Here is an 18,852-nt window from a genome sequence, read left to right as displayed (position 1 = left end):
TAAAACTCTGAAATCTAGCAGCCGCTGTATCCGGGAGTACCTGGATCTGCACACGAGGTACAGAGTGTAGTATGAGTACAACCAACTCAATAAGTAACAAGACTAACCTTTGGGCTGAAAGTAGTGATGAGCTCAACATGTACAATCCAGTATAGAAATAATAGTATAGAAATATAGGGATGCTTTCAAGTTCAACAGTTAAACTCAGTACAAGTAAAATAGATCAATTCTGAATGATGTGAGGAATATGACATATCTATATCTACATGCCAATGTACATGCTGTATATGATGCACCTCAGTGAGAACCTCGTGTACTCACAATCAAAAAATACTCAATCACTCAGTACTATATATGGCCAATCAAGCCCAGGGAAGATCCATATATATACACATATCAACTGACAGTCAATCACTCACACTACAAGAAATTGGATTATTAGTGGCAACATATAGCAGTGACCCTATAGGTTTCTACAACAGCTAAATTATTAGCAACGACTATAAAAGTCGCTACAGATGGTTAATGTTTAGCAGCAACCTTTTTTTAGGTCCCCTCTGATGTGGCTGAAATCTTCAGCCCCGCTAAAAATAAAAGTTTGGCTCAATAGTTTAGAAAAGGCGTACGATAAAGTTCCGAGGGAGGTTTTGTGAAAATGTTTGGAGGCTAGAGGTGTACTTGTTGCCTACGATAGGTTGATTAAGGACATGTATGATGGATAAAGACCCGGGTGAGGATGGTGGGTGGGTACTGAGACCATTTTTCGATTATGATGGGGTTGCATCAAGGGTCGGCACTTAGCCCTTTTTGTTTGCTCTGGTGATAGATGTACTAACGCGCCACATCTAACGGGAGGTGTCGTGGTGCGTTCTATTTGTAGATGATATTATATTGATTGACGAGATGCGAGATGGTGTGAACGCGCAATTAGAGTTATGGAGGCAGACCATGGAATCTAAAGGTTTCAAATTAAGCAGGACCAAGACAGAATACTTGGAGTGTAAGTTCAGTGGCGATACTCAAGGAGGGAAAGGGGAGGTGAGACTGGATTCACAGGTCATCCCTAGGAGAGGGAGTTTTAAGTACCATGGGTCTATTATTCAGGGGGTATGGAGATTGATGATGTCGCACATCGAATTGGGGCGGGATGGATAAAATGGAGACTCGCTTCCGGTGTTTTGTATGACAAGAAGGTGCCACCAAAACTTAAGGGTAAGTTCTACAGAGTAGTGGTCAGACCAACGATATTGTATGAGGCTGAGTGTTGGCCAGTCAAGATCGCTCATGTCCATAAGATGAAGGTAGAAGAGATGAGGATGTTAAGATGGATGTGCGGGCACACCATTTTATATAGAATCAGAAATGAGGTTATTCGCGACAAGGTGGGCGTGGCCCCTATTGAGGACAAGATGCGGAAAGTACGACTTAGGTGGTTTGGTCATGTGAGGAGGAGGAGTAAAAATATCCAAGTGAGGAGGTATGAGAGGTTGGCATTGGAGGTCCTACAGAGAGGTAGAGGTAGGGTAAAGAAGAGGAGGGGGAGAGGTGATTAGGCAAGACATGGCACAACTTCAGCTGACAGAGGACATGACCCTTGATAGGAAGATATGGAGGTTGAGGATTAGGGTAGTAGATTAGGTAGTCTAAAGTGGTCATAGCAATAGTATTGGCACGCACTCTCGTTTCCTGTTGGTAGTAGGTTTTATGACTAATCATTATTTTCTTTCACTGTTGATCACCTTACTATCTGATTATTTTTATTCTGCTTTTATATGGCTTCTTAGTACTGTCCCTTCTTATCTATATTTTCATTCATGTGGTGCTTATACTTTCTTGAGCCGAGGTTCTATTGGAAACAACCTCTCTATCCTCATAAGGTAAGCTAAGGTCTGTATATACACTACCCTCCTCAGATCCCACGGTGTGGGATATTACTGGGTATGTTGTTATTGTTATTGTTGTTGTAATTTTTGTGGCAACTTTTGCTCATAGGCTCTCGACCATACTAGGCTCTGTACCTCTACCGTAATAGGCTTGCGCATAGGCTCAATATATAACTTACCATCTTATCAGAGGTTGCCCAATAGATGCCTGCCCATCGATTATAGCTCGATGGTGGTGAAAGTACTGTAATATTGTGTATATATAAAGACCCTCTACTCTCTTGACTGGAAGAAAGACAGTACTCAATTGAATATAAAGTCCCGATAAGGGAGAATACTGTAACTTATGAGACTAGGATAATGTATATAAATTCGGGAGTATGAACTTCTCTTTATGTCTCATTATCAAACACATGTAGTTATGAGATCATGCCAAAATGAAGGAAGGGCTTAACCTTAACATACCTGGAGTAGGGAAAAATCTGTATGATATTCTTGAGAAAGATTGCATCGTACTCCCTTAGAATCGCAAAATCTCACGTTGCTTAAGATACTAAGAATTCTCGTTTGAGTTTTTTTTCAAGAGATTCACGTTACTACTACCTGAACGCTTGTATGAATTGGTTGAAGTCTTAATCCCTCATATTGTAGAGATATTCCATCTCTTTAAGTGACTTAGAGGGATGTTTCCAATACCACTAATGATTCTACAAACATAAAAATCTAAAAGTGAAATGTTATATCAATCTGTTACTCTTTGAAAATAAAATTTATGGTGGATAATAATATAATTAAGATTAAACATTCAAAACAAGAGATGAACTAATATTAAGATCTGAATCAACATAGAATAAATTATTTTTTATGTTAAAACCAAATAATTAAATATTTTAATTAATTATTTAGCAAGAGAATCTAATTCAATTATTTTTTAAATTCATCATATGAGTAAAATTCTTTTTCAAGTTAAAAAAACATCTCAGTGTACATAAATATTTTCCATAAAAAGAGCGCTAGAACACAAAGTAAAAAGGTTAGTATATTATTAAGAATCAAAATGCTATACAAGTATCTGAGGAAGCACAATCAAAGCTAAATCCTAAACAAGAACAAGTTTTGAAGACTATATTATAAAGAGTCCACTCTCGTATAACGGAATTATTCTCTGTAGATGCCTCCGACGGAATCGAAATAATATTTCTATATCATGCATCACTTGCAAATATCATATCAAGAGGCATGACACTGTTAGCAATAATAGCATGTAGTGTACAAATAACGATTTTATTGTGAGACGACCAACTTTAGATTTGATATACCTCTTCAAACAATTTAAATAACCATCACAAATATATCAAAGCAGAGCAATGATGCTAAATTTATAAGGAAATCAAAATTGATAATATGGGATGAAGCACTTATGACTAAGTGTCAAATTGTCACGACCCAATTTCACATGTAGATCGTGATGGCGCCCAACACTACAGCTAGGCAAGCCAACTAATAATTAAGCATACATTGATAAAATTTAAAACCAAGAAATCCCAAAACTATACCAATGTGTGTGCCAAGACCTGGTGTCACAAGTGCATGAGCATCTAGTAGATGATACAAAACCTCAAATACTGTCTGAAATGGAATAGACAGAATATAAATATAAGAAAAATATCGGTAGCTGCAGAACGGCTCAGAAAGGCAGCTCACCACTATGCCTCGAGATGACGTGGATATGTGATGATAGGTCCTCCACTAGTACCTGTCTCAAATCCTGCACAAAAAGTGCAGAAAGTGTAGTATGGGTACGTAAAAACGTGTACTCAGTAAGTATCAAGCCTAATCTCGAAGTGGTAGAGACGATATGGTCAACTTTGACACTCACTATGGGTCAATAATAATTGAAATAAAATTAGGATATTCAAATCAGCATGATTTACAGAATTTACAATAATTTATTTAATCAGCAGAGATAATCAAATTTCCTTCAAATGTAACAATTCTCAATATATTAATTCAATTCCTTCAATTCAGAAAAATTCCAATTTCTCAATTTAAATCTCATTTACAGGTGTAACAATTAATTCCATAAACAATCAAGAATAATAATTCATTAAATTCCAAGGATTCTCTAATTTATTAATTAGCTTCACAAGCTGAAATAAATTATTAAAGTATCGTGTAATTATTATTATTAAGCACGATTTCTGCCGAGGACGTACGGCCCGATCTAGAGTGTCGTGTACACTGCCAAGGGACGTGCGGCGCAATCCATAGATGCATCTATCCTGCCGAGGCGTTCGGCCTGCTCCACAACAAAGGATCGGGACCTCAATCAAACATACCAACAAGTCCTATAACATCATATGAACTTCGTCGAACCTCTAAATCACATCAAACAACGCTAAAACCATGAATAATACCCTAATTCAAGCTTAATGAAACTAAGAGTTTTCAAATTCTACATTCAATGCCGGAACCTATCAAATCAACTCCGATTGACCTCAAATTTTACACACAAGTCATAAATTATATAACGGAGCTATAAAAATTTTCGGAACTGGATTCCGACTCCGGTATCAAAAAGTCAACTCCCCGGTCAAACTTTCAAACTTTAAATTCCTATTTTAGCCATTTCAAGCGTAATTTCACTACGGACTTCCAAATAAAATTACGATCACGCTCCTAAGTCCAAAATTACCATACAGAGCTGTTGGAATCATCAAAATTCTATTCCGGGGTCGTTTTCTCAAAATGTTGACCGAAGTCAAACTTAGCACTTTAAGGCCAACTTAAGGAACCAAGTGTTCCGGTTTCACTTCAAACACTTTCAAATCCCGAATCAACCATCCCCCCAAGTCATAAATCATTACAAGCACCTACGGAAAGTTTTATTTTAGGGAACGGGGTTCTAAAAATTAAAATGACCGGTTGGGTCATTACACAAATGATCGAAATAATTGCTCGGAGTTCTAGAGATATATTGGATATTAATGAACCATCTGGTGAAAAATTAATGGTTTGGGAGGTGATTTATATCAAGTACTACCAGTGGTTCCAAAATGACAAAAGCAGAGACTGTAAAAGCTAGCTTACCAAAGTTATACTTCTGGCCTCAACGAAAAAAATTCAACTGACAAGAAATATAAAGTAAGAACATATTCAATATTCAGTGTCTTCTTGCTTCGTGTCAGAAACAAAGAAGAGCATTCAATAAAAGATGATTTGGTTCTTCCCGAACACTTGGTTATCAATCTCAATGGTAATAGTAGTGCATTTAATAAAAGAAATATTTCTATCATTAGATTAAAATGCAATTTGTGCAAATCGCATTATAGAATTAAAGATATCTTAGCTAGCAAAAATGAATATGTTGATCAACTAAATAAAAGGTTGATTGCAAAATTTTATAGTAAAAATAAAATGGTTTTTAGTTTTTGACTCAGCAAAAAATGATACTAATAATTACTACCAAGAAAAATACTTAAATACTTTAATACCAAATGGCCTTCTACCATACATGTTTGTTGTGATGTTTCTTATTTCTTACTTATGTTAGTGTGACCGTATATATAGTAGACTAAGTTAAAATTGATCTTCCATTGTATATATGTTAATTTTGAAGAAAAATTATGCCTCTCGTACTACTGAAAAACATAGATACGCCGAATTGCTTATGTAATAGCATACAAATGGTATATTGAAGTTTTGACAATAACGTCATACATGCAAAAATTATAATACTGGTTAATGTGCTTCTAAGTATATTCTTATCCCTGAATTCAACTTTCGTCTTCCGAAACTAAGGAATGTCCTTTTAAATTTGTGTGAAAATAATTTTTAGTATATTTATGTTTTACAAATATAATAAATAAAGCATAAGGACAAACATTCTAAATATTGGACTATATTTACAGCAATATATTTTCTTGCACGAACAACTGTATGTTGCACTTTCAAGAGGGATATAAAGATCGACAACAAGAGTTCTGGTTAAGGCAGAGCAACCAACACATTAGGAGGAAACATACACAAAAAAAATATTGTCTACAAAGAAGTGTTCGTTAAGATACCATCACTTTAAATACTTTTAAACTATAATATATAATTATCTAACTAACATGACAAAATTGATCATTTGTGTAAGTTTTAACGATGTCCTTTTATTTTAAATTCATGTATTATGATAATGTAATAATATTTTTCGGCATTTAGATGATTGTTGTAATATTTTACATAAAATTTCTCTCTTTAATTAAATTTTATTGTTCCTTCATATAAATACATATTTAAATCATCATGTATCATTATTAACGTGCAACACACGTTCATAAATACTAGTTATATTAAAAGCATGAAGGCCCTTAGCGAAATATCGTTCGCCTTTTTTTACCCTTGAAAAACTAATTCCAGTTTGGACAAAGTAGTAATTTAAGTTATTTTTCTAATATATAGGTATAGTTATTTAATTGCTTCTCTAATATTTAGTACTTAGAAATTAACTAAATATGCATACTAAATATTTCCTTATTTTAACTATTATATATGCAAAAATTCTAATATTTAAGGTTTAAATTAATTAAAAATTTACCTATATAAATTTTGTTCCTATTTGAACAAATACCTAAATTTGGACGTTACCTTCAGGGATGTGAATCACATTTTAAGGGGATGCTATTGATTTATGAAACAAAATATAGACCATATTTAGATGTAATTCGAAAACCTTAAATTATAAAACTAGAACTTTAGGAGACAAATAGGTAGAATTATTTTTGTTTCTAACAATATTGATTTCATCATATTTTTCCCTGTTTTTATCTAGATCTTTCAGCAACCAACTTATAAAAATATTTTTCTGCATTTTTCTTTCGTACTTTGACACCGAAGAATTGATATTTTCTGACGAAACGATTATATATTTCCTTTAAGACCTACATTCTTTAAAGTTATAGAAATTTAAATTTTCAATGGATTACAACATACGTTGGATATTGAAGTCAATTAAACGTTTCTCAGAACTATTGGTGCTAAAAAAAGTAATATATGTATATATATATATATATATATATATATATAATATATATATATATATATATATATATATATATATATATAAACACACACACCCCTTGCGGTCGATCTGTTATAAGTTTAATTTTAGTATAGCTTTTACAAAAATAATATCATATATTTTCTGTACTTATAATGTAATATGCACTTATAAATCCATTATCTTGGCATATACTTTTTTAAAATGATATACGTGAGATGATACGTGCCTTTTTTATCCTTTAAAAATAAATTTTATATATTACCAAAAAACAATTATACACAAAATTATAATTTTTTTTTAATATTTAGGTCTCTAAAATTAACTAAAATTTTGCTTATTCAAGCGTTCCTTATTTGAATTAATATGTAAGAAGACCTAATATTTATGATTTTAAAATCAATCAAAGCTCATCTTATATAAACTTTTTGCTAGAATTTCAGTACGATAATTTTGTTCTTTCTAGGACAGCCAAAGAACTTACTAAAAATTGGTATTTTTAAGTTTAATAAATTGTTACTTCCATGCTACTTTGCAATTTATTTAGGTTTAGACGTTTAGTTTGTTTTGTGTATATTTAGGACATTGCACGTTATACGTGGCAAAATAACATTACGCTTACAATTGCAAGAGCTACTAAATAATTTAATTTTATTAAAAAAACACATTAACATACTCAAAATACATCAAGCAGACATATATTCTCAGAAGAATGTATACTAAGTTTAATTTTTTTCCTAATAGAAAATATTACTTCTTCTATGTTTGAATATTCTTTTTCATAGAATTACAACCAATTAATTTTATTATCTTAATAAAAACAAAAAATATAGTGCAAGACCAATTGAAAATTATAACTAAAATCAATAATGTTGGTTGGCACTCTTTTGATGTTCCTTATTCTTAATTATGGATTTATTGAAGGATTTTGTAGGTTCATTGATCAAGGTTTGACGGAAGAACTTTATAAGTTACCAAAAATTGAAGATACAGATCAAGAAATTGAATTTCAATTATTTGTGGAAACATATCAATTGATCGAACCCTTGATAAAGGAAAAATAAATTAATTCTATATAATTGATTATCTTAGTAAAAATAAAAATTAAAAATAGATTTATTTTTTGTAGCAACTTGTTTGCCATATTTTTTTTGTGGAGTTCAACTATTGTTTTCTCGATCAATGCATCTCATATTCTTATTACTTTACTGATTTATTTTTTTATTAATTAAAAGTTTAATAATGTATATAAAGAAAAATATTATTATTTTCCTTCGTAATTACACTTAAATATTTTAAAATTGGGATGAGCTAATATAAAAATCTGAAAAAGGTAAAGAATTATTCCTTTAGTGTTGAAAACAAATATAGTTACTTTTTTAATTAACTGATTAGCAAAAGAATTCAATTCAATTGAACTACATATTAAAACCTAATATTTAGGAGTTTAAAATTATTCAAGATTAAAAAAGTTCATTATGATATTTCCATAAATGCGATAATAATTTATTTACATATGACTTTCTAGATATATTCCAATATATGAGGTGTTTGATATCAAAAATAATAAGCATGAATAATAATGTTACATTCTTTGAAGCTACATGATATTTGGTTGGTTGCAAGTTGCGATAATACAAATTATATAGAATTAATCTTATATATATATATATATATATATATATATATATATATATTCTTGCTTTTACCTAACCCACTTTTCTTTAACAATAATAAATTATATGATAAATAGTCATGAGTGTGGATAAAATTTCTATCTTTCTTTTCAAACTTAATACAATAAATGGAGGGCATCAGGTTGGAAGACTTTAATTGTATAGGAGTTACACGAAATTATAAAAGTTGGTGCAATAAAAATTGAAGTTGAAAAGATAGAAGGCAAAAAAATATCAAGTAGACCAAAAAAGAGGAAACAATGAAGACCTAATAACTTATAAAAATTTAAAATTGGAAAGTAAAATTATTATTCTTTAAATAGTATAAGCTCTAACTCTTCTATTTTTTTCGCCAAAAATTTACAATTTTTTGTAAATACGAAGCAACTTGTGCTAACTAATGTTTGGCATATTTCGATATGTGTTGATGTTACTTTGCCCATGCTTTAACCACTTTTTGATGTTATTTAATCTTTAAAACACCCAACATGGTGTAATTATTGGTTTGATGACTAATTAAGTTATGTGTGACGATTTAAGGTGTTCGGAATGCAAAATATGAAGAAAAGGTGGTTTAGCTAGAGGAAGAAGGGTTGGATGCGTCGCATCCAACCTAGGAAAACATCATCCTGCATGCAACCTTAGCAGTGAAGTTGTGCCATCGCGTCCGCCATCGCGTGCGAAACTGGGAAGTAGAAGTGAAGCTGGATGCGTCGCGTCCACCATCGCATGCAAGCTGAGAAATAGAGGATAAGGTGGATGCGTCGCATCCACCTTCGCAGGCAAAAATTGAAATGGAGGACAAGGTGGATGCGTCGCATCCACCTTAGCATCAATCCCTGAAGCCGATTTGGACTAGGAATAGGAGAGATTTGGCCCACGACTTTTGTACGCAATATATAAGCTAAAAACGCCTCTTTGAGGTTATCGAACATATTGGGAAGAGGGAAAAGGCCACGACAAAGCTGTGGAGGCCGAAATTCATCAAGTTTCATCTTTCTCCTACCAAATTTAGTAATTTTTATGTTTCTTTATATGATTTGTTGTTTGGCTACCATGTCTATGTGGAGCTAAACTTCACGTTCTAGGGTTGTGGTTCTTTCATGACTATTGTTATTCGGATATTGATTTTGACTTCTTGATTTATCATATTAGTTTATTTATTCAATCTTGCACTTAATTATTTAATTGCTTGATCACCAATTGAATATTATCTACGAATCTAGAATTGAACTCGAAAGTGGGAATTCTATATTGCATATAGGATTGAGTAGGGCAAGTTCTTGAACTCGGGCATCGGGGAACGGATTCGTGGTTAGGATAGACATATACCTAATTGCCTTGCTTGGTTGATTTACAGGAATTATAAATGCGTTCTTGTTGATTCTAACTCCATAGACATATAGGCGTTAGGTTAGCTTGAATAGGCGAGTAAGAACTCGACAGATTCTTATGAGCAATATTAACCCTGTCAACCAATAAGCTAGATAAATTAGTCGGTCAATTCAATTGAAGAATACAATAGGATTGTTAGATAGCCCATAACCCTAGATCGTTTTCATTACATTGATATCATTAAAATCTGCTCTTTCTCTGTTCAAAGTTCATTATTTATATTTTTCTTATTTAATTAGTTAGAATAAAATATTTTTAGATTTAATTCTTGTTTAGATAATTAAGATAGGCTAATTTAGTTAATAGTTAATCATAAGTCCTCGTGGGTTCGACATCCGACTTTTAGTCACTTTATTACTTGACGACCGCGTATACTTGCGTGAGTGTGTTTGGTCGCAACAAGTTTTTGGCGCCGTTGCCGGGGACTTAGAAATTTGCTATTTTTCTAGATTAGACATTTTTTTTATCTATTCATATTTTTTTTATTTTATTTTTTTATTATTGTCGTAACAAACACGTGCAACGCACGCACTCTAAATATATATATATATATAGTTATATATATATATACTTTTGCTGTTTGACTTTGAAGATATATAGAAGCCTAAGTAAAACAAAAAAGAAGTCGAAGCCTATGAGATCCTAAAACCCCATTTGGAAGCATATTGGACGAACTCACTAATTTCATCATCGTTAATATATCCATCACCATTTCTATCTGCAAAACGAAGGGCTTTTCCAGCTTTCCAACGGCAAAAATGCAAACCCATATCTTTAAAAGCTAACCTGAGTTCTTGCTTGTTAAGTTTACCATCTTTATTCTTATCATATTTCTTGAGCATACCTTTCACTTGCTCTTCAGTTAGTGGGTAACTCACACCTTTAGAAGGGATGAACCAAGGCATTTTTTTCTTTCTTCTTTGGTATACTTTTTCTTTGTCTATCTCCTTAGGAATATAAGGAAAGTGGTGGATAAATTTCCAACAAGGGACGCTTCATATATATAAAGACCAGCTTAGATTCCGTGATAAGTCTTTTTCTGTGCCACTGTTTTTGCTCGGATAAAGATTAAGAATTTATTCTTTCTTTAACCGTTTCCTTAGGATGAATGTGTATTAATGCAAACTATGTTAGGGTAAAAAGTAACTAAATAATCTTAAATAAATTCTAATAATTCTCTTTTGCTTAGATGCTTTTAAACGTTTGAAGATCTTTCAGTATCTTTTAACCCTTGTCCTTTACGCTGAACTTGATCAAAAAGTAGAAGTAAGAAGAGGAATATAAATATATTAGACTATTAGAGATCAATAAAGCAGGCTTGTTACCACATTAAAATAAAACTGCCTAAAGTTAATTTAATTGATTTCTTGAAACCATTTTGTGGGAAATATCGACTCGATAATTCTACCAAAGTAATGGCATTACCTAGAGATTTAAAATGCATAAATTAGCAAGCCGATCTATTTGCTTGAAAAATTAACTTTATGGGCCGCATAAATATTATAAGTACTCATTCATCCTTAATTAAAGGCTATAACTAATTGAGTCCTAAATATGAAGTTACACATCACTTTATTCCTCTCTGTCGAATTTTTTGACGCGAACCAGGATATAATTGAACTCCAACGAGGGTACCAAATAGGAGGTTGGTGTTATGAATCAAAGCATCTGACGAATAATTAAGGTGAGGGGCATCTCAAAGGCGAGACTATTACAACTTTTGATTTAGGGTCCCAAAATTTTTGAAGTCCAAAAAAATTTTAACAGTAGATTTTATTTTTTTATTTTTGTTTGACAAGATCGAAGTTTGTAAAAAAAGAAAAGAAAGTACAAAATCTTTACACAAATAGAAAGAAAAGAGACTGCTTACTTTTTAACAGTGAAAATATTTTAAAACTTTGAATTAATTTAACTACTCAAATCTTCATATTACTAAATAATTTTTTTTATAATAAGATCTAAGGTAATATATTACAAATACATAATTAATATCTTATTAACTTAATTTTACAAAATCTAACCAATATTATGTCATGTAATACTACTATATAAACAACCAGTAAAATTCTATCAAAAACATTAAGGCCCATTATAAAAAGTTTAGCCTTAGGCTATATGTCACTAACTTATAGAAGGCTTGAGAAATATTCCCGCAAATGTTACATAGTTAATTTAAACGCAACAAAAAAGCCATAACAAGAGCAACACTAGAGAACATCTATAATAGTAAGCTTGAAAAATATTACATAGTTTTTTAAAACACACCAAACAAACTACAACAAGAACAACACTAGTGAATACCTAATTACCAAGCAATAAACGTTAGAACTCGTGGGCAGTTTAATCATTAAAAATTGGGAGTTCAACTATATCGTTAATAATCAGATTCCGGTGCAAACAGAAGCAAACCAACGATGACTAATATGATTGTTATTGTCATATTTGTCTTATTCCATCTAATGGTTACTAAACTAGGAGTCTTGTCGGCGGTTACTAAATCGTTAAGTGAAAGTAGCGATAGTAACGACGTGATTCTCTTCTAATCCAGCTTCTTTAGCTGGTTGAGTCTACTTCAAATTTGCCTTTCAAATTTGTTAATTGGAAAGATCAAGTACCCGAAGCTCCCCTCCTCCCACCCCCTCTTGTTCCCCATAAATGAGTGATGAGAGGAATTGACCATAAAACTGATTGTGCCCCAGAATAGCTATTGTGAGCGCGTCTGTATCATTAAATATAACATACTCGAATTTACTTGTCAAATTTAGGCCTTCTAAGTTCATGGCAGTAACGATCTCACGTCCCAAACAATTCCCTAAACGTGATTGTCACCTAACTAACACTATTCGCTAGGCAAATCAATTTATGTACTCTTAACCTGTTATATAAGCATTGAGAGAAACCCGTACTGTCCCAAACACATAAATATTACTAAATACGAAATAATTATCCAACTAATAGCACTCAATTAACAAATCCCTAACCAAAATTTCATGCTAAAACTAGGGGTGTTCATGGTTCGGTTTGGATCAGTTTTCTCTAAAAAGAAACCAAACCAAGTAAGTCGGTTCTTCAAATATTGGAACACTATAGATCCTCCTAATTTGGGAGGGGTTTAAAAAAAAAATTAAAAAATAAAATAAAATATTGGAACCAAACCAAACCACTTAAGTCGGTTTTTTATCGATTCGATTTTTGTCGGTTTTTCGGTTATTTAACGATATTTTCCTTAAATATGAAACATACTCTACCAAATACATATTCCGGAGACTTATTGCCTTTTAAGCATTCCCATTCAAAAATTCTAGGCTCGATTAGTTTAAATTCGCTCCATGTAGATATTGCTTGGCAAAACTTCTCAAAACTGCTTATTTATAAAAAATTCTTTTATACAAATAGTTATTCAAGAAAATACTTTTTGAAGAGATGCATTATTTTTTAATATTAAATAATTGTGTTTGGCTAATTTTTCTAAAAAGTATTTTTGAGTTTCTAATTACGAAAATGATTTTAAATATATATTGAAAAGTGAGTAACATTTAATAAGACAGCTAAAATTAGAAATATTAAAGGATTAAATAACTACTAATACTCTATTTTCTAATATAATTCTTTCTAGTACATCATTAGGTCAAAGGAAGTCTAACAGTGGTGACTAGGTCAAAGGAAGTTTAACAGTGGTAACCGTCGATTTATCTTTGGCAACAGTTATTATACTAATGCAACGGTTTACTCTTAGAACTGTTTCAATAGGGTAGAATATCTTGTGCAATGTTATGTCACCGTTGCTAAAACATCCGTTCCAATAGGCTTATTTTCTAGTAGCGTCATCATACATGATATCAGATTTTATATGGAAATGAAAATCTCTTTGAGATATACTATGACTTTATGATCCATACGACTATGGCAAGAAACAAAGGGATGACATATACATAGGTGAAAAATATAAATGGGAACAAAATGCAAATACATAGATATGACCATAATAAAATTAATTTTTTGAAAAAATGTGTGTACATGAATAGCATTTTTTTAATTTAAAATTATACAGTATATTCAAAATTGTAGTTCTAAAATATTAGCCCTATTAGTTGTTGCAGGACACGAACTTGTAACTTGTTTTGAATTTCTCTTAATTAGGTTCGAATAAATTTTCTGGGATGCATGGGAATTTTCTTTTCAAATTACAAACATGGGAATCATTGAAATAACTCTTTGATTGTACATGCATATATAATATAGATCGAAATCTCTTGATAATATTTCAAAATAAACACCATTTGGGGGAGGAATTAAGTGAAGTCTTGGTACTCATCGCCAGAGACACATACAATAGATTGATACCACTTGCACAAAATCATGTGTGTTTATTGCTGACCCATGGCTCCATCTAAGTACAACAATAAGATCAACATCTATTGAATAGTATTGTATACGGGTAAAATCGAGTCCAATGAGCACCCCAATTTTTCGGTGAGACAGACGGAGCAAGGACGTGACTCCAAGAAATCGGAATCAGAACCATGAGCCTCACGTATCAGGGTCCGAGCAAAACACCTGCCCTCGGAGCCATCGAGACCACGTCTCCCGGGTCCGGTTCGAGTCCTGAGACCTCGGAGAGCATTATCAAACGTCCGCACACGATTAACAAAGGATCGTGATATCCTTGCCCAACCAGATATCAAGGCGTGAATCTCGGCCCATATCGGCGAAACATCAGTGACTAGCGAAAAGGAAGATTTTTACCTTTTTTAAGATTGTATCTAGGGTAAAACTCCCCTACTATATAAAGGGGAAGCTAATTATTCATTACACACACTGTAATACGCATACCAAGGCAATATACTTATGTTCTCTCTGTTTCTAAAAGTCATTCAAAGTTCTTGTTTTTGTTCGTAAGTTCTTCATAAGTGCAAGCTCGGAACCGAAAGCAGGTTCCTTGTTAAGTCTTTAACCGAGCTCGGACTCACTATCATCATTGATTTGGCTATTTACTATATCTTTTATTTGCTTTATCTAACGTCATTAATCACTTGTATTGATTTAGTCCACATATTATTAAAACCGTGTATAAATTCAATTGTTATTCATTTTTAAGGGTAAACAGTTTGGTGCCCACCGTGGGGCTAAGGATAATAGTTGTAATTTGATACATATTCCCATAACACACTTTGTTTTATACTTGTTCTTTGAGATGTTAATTTCAGGTCAACTTTAGAATGTCAAACTCTCAATCTGCTCACTTGAACGTTGATGCTGAATCTGGCCACCATGGTGAAAACAACAATATAGTACCCAGCAATGAGGTGCCCCTTGTTTACTCCAACAGTTCCGATTGCTGACCCAATTGGCGCCAACTCACATGTGGCCATCGATGCAAACCTGCCGACCGATCCTGAGAATAACGTTCGAGGAAGAGGCCGATCAATAGCCCAGGGTATGCAGGACAGTGAAGGCGATAAGATCAATTTGCGGGTGATCTTTGAAATATTATAAGCTCAACAGGCGGCGATAGCCCAGCTGCAGAACCATAGCCACGCCCCCAGCAGAGTTGAGCCTGAACCATCCCTGGAAAACACCCGAAGGAATGAACAAACCACGGAAAGGTCGAGCGAAGTTGAACCCGGGACCAAGGTATCCTCACTTAGAAAAATTGGCGCTCGCTTTGCTAAGTGCCTCCAGAAAGTTAAAGAAGTATTTTCAGTGCCACCCTATATGCGTCGTAACTTCTTACCCAATAAGGAACATAATGCAAAAACTCGAGTTCTCGGGTCGGCTGGTCAAATGTGCCATAGAAATTAGCGGGTACGATATCGAATATCAACACCAGACTGCCATCAAATCACAAATTTTGGCAGACTTTATGGCCGACTTTACGCCGACCTTAATACCCGAAGTCGAAAAGGAATTGTTGTTAACCTCGGAGACTTATTCGGGAATCTGGACCCCTTTTACGGACGGTGCCTCGAACGCAAAGGGGTCTGGACTCGGCATCGTGTTGAAGCCGCCTACTGGTAGCGTAGTTAGGCAATCTCTTAAAATTGTGAAATTGACTAACAATTAAGACGAGTATGAGGTCATGATTGCAGGTCTCGAATTGGCTAAAAGCCTGGGGGGCCGAGGTGGTCGAAGCAAAGTGTGACTCCCTCCTTGTGGTACATCAAGTCAATGGAACGTTCGAAGTAAAGGAGGAACGAATGCGAAGGTATTTAGACAAATTGAAGGTAACACTGCATCGATTTAAGGAATGGATCCTACAACGCGTACCTTGTGATCAAAATAGTGAGGCTGATGCCCTGGCTAACCTGGGGTCATCGGTTGATAATGATGAATTCAAATCAGGAACGATCGTACAACTCATGAAATCGGTAGTGGAAGAAGGCCATGCTGAAATAAACTCAACAAGTTTAATTTGGGATTGGAGAAACAAGTATATTTACTACTTGGAGACTAGGAAGTTGCCCTCAGATCCTAAAGAATCGAGAGCTTTACGAAGGCGGCCAGGTTCAACCTGTCCAAAGGTACTCTGTTCAGAAGAACGTTCGATGGCCCGCTCGCCAAATGCTTGGGGCCGGGAGACACCGAATATGTTTTGAGGGAAGTTCACGAAAGCACTTGCGAAAATCATTTGAGGGAAGAATCTTTGGTTCGTAAGATAATCAGGGCCGGCTATTAATGGATCGACATGGAGAAAGATGCAAAGGACTTTGTGGGTTGATTATTTTTCTAAGTGGGTCGAAGCTCAAGCGTTCGAGAAGGTACGGGAAAAAGAAGTCGTCGACTTCATTTGGGACCACATAATATGTCGGTTCAGGATACCGGCTGATATGTGTGTGATAACGGGAAGCAGTTCATTGGCAGCAAGGTAAACAAATTTTTCGAAGACCATAAGATCAAAAAGATCTTGTCGACACCCTATCACCCTAGTGGGAACGGACAGGCGAAATTAACAAAGAAGAACATACTAGCCAAAGGGAAATGGAAGGAAATTCTGCATGAAGTCTTGTGGGCATACCTTACAACCTCTAAATCTAGTACCAGAGTTACTTCGTTTTCATTGGTCTACAGCGCCGAAGTACTAATACCGGTTAAAGTGGGAGAACCGAGCATCAGGTTTCGATATACGACCGAATAAACAAACGGTGAGGCCATGAACACGAGCCTGAAACTATTAGTTCGATTGGCCGCCAAGAAACAGCGGATAGAAAGGTATTACAACCGAAGAGCCAACCTCCAAAACTTCAATATCGGGGACTTGGTGCTAAGGAAAGTAATGTTGCACACCCGAAACCTAAATAAGGGAAAGCTGGGGCCGAACTGGGAAGGACCATATCGAGTCATCAGAATTATCGGCAAGGGCTCGTACAAACTCGAAGCAGGAAATGGTGCACAACTACCAAACAACTAGAACATGACGCACTTAAAGCGATACTATTACTAAGGTACATTTTCATTTACCATTTTTATAATATTGAGAATCGAACTAACACTTGCAGGCAACAACCAAAGGAGAATGTGACTATTAGATCTGAAAGCATGTGTTGCACTCTTTTTCCCTTAAACCGGTTTTATCCCAAATGGGTTTTTCGAAATAGTTTTTAACAAGGCAACATTAAATCGTGCTAACTTAGAATCAAAGAACGGTTTTAAATCATAGTCAATGGTCTCATCAACAGTATCCAAGCCCTCTCAAGATCGACCTCGAATACTAGGGGGCCATCACCCTCGGTTCAATCTTCTTAGCAAGGAAAGAAGGAAACTTTGTGCTTAACAGGCTAGGCTCGGTGGTTAGGATTTATTGTAAGGGCCAAACGGTTAAGTGAATTGTGTCCGTGTAGGCCACCTTAGCCAACATACAAGGTTTTACACGCTTTCAATCTTGTACTTTACACACAAAAATGAAAAATGTTTCCCTACCCGGGGACTATCAAGCCCAAAGGCTACTCCTATCCGAGCCCAAGGGCTACCCCCACTCGGGGACTGTCGTCCGAAATAAGTTCGAACAACTCGGGTTATCAAAACCCGTAGGCACAAAACCTATTAGGTAGTGCCTAAACCCAAGAGGCTACGACCACTCTAAAAAATGGCTCAGAGACGTCCGAAGCCCGTAATCAAAACGTAAGGCCTTCAATAAATATTCAAAACCTGCCAAAAGGTTACCCTCGTCTGAGAACACTTACGTATTTTTAGAAAACTTTCGGTCACTCCGAGGATTCAAAGCTTCAAGCAAACAAAAGATTGCATCGAGGTCGGGTTCTGTTTGGACCTTCGAAAAACATACGACCTATTACTACATTTGATACTATGCTAAGGCATCAAAAATATTTGCAAAAATAGAAATTGTGAAAAGATGCTAAAAAAGTTAAAATTGCCAAAAAGGAGAAAATTTTATATATTCTGAAATATCTTTATAAAGGCCCAACAAAAACGACCACAAAATGAACAAAAAATATGTACACAACACAAAAATTAAAAAACCCTAAGGCATTCACGCCTGACCGGAGCCCGATTCATCACCAGAACCATCAGGGCCTTCGGATTCTTCGGATGCCTCCTCACCTTCGGGCTCATGTAGCTTCTTCTCGTCGACCTTAAGTAGTTTTGCCTCCTCGATCTCGGCATACAGGTCGAAACCTCAGGCATGGATTTCCTCGAGGTTTTCCCTTCGAGATAGCCACCTCACGTACTCAACGGTGGTCTTTAGGCGGGCCTTGGCTGCTTCGATATCGGCCTTGTATTGAGCAACCATCTTGTCAGCATCGGCTGAGGTTGTCTCTAACTTGGATCTCGTTGCTTCGAGCTCTTTTCCAAGGGCATCGCGTTCATCCATGGCCAAGCCCAAATGTGTTCA

Source organism: Nicotiana tabacum, chromosome 12 (assembly GCF_000715075.1).
Source record: "Nicotiana tabacum cultivar K326 chromosome 12, ASM71507v2, whole genome shotgun sequence".
Classification (NCBI taxonomy): Eukaryota; Viridiplantae; Streptophyta; class Magnoliopsida; order Solanales; family Solanaceae; genus Nicotiana; species Nicotiana tabacum.
Note: the sequence above shows the minus strand (reverse complement) of the source record.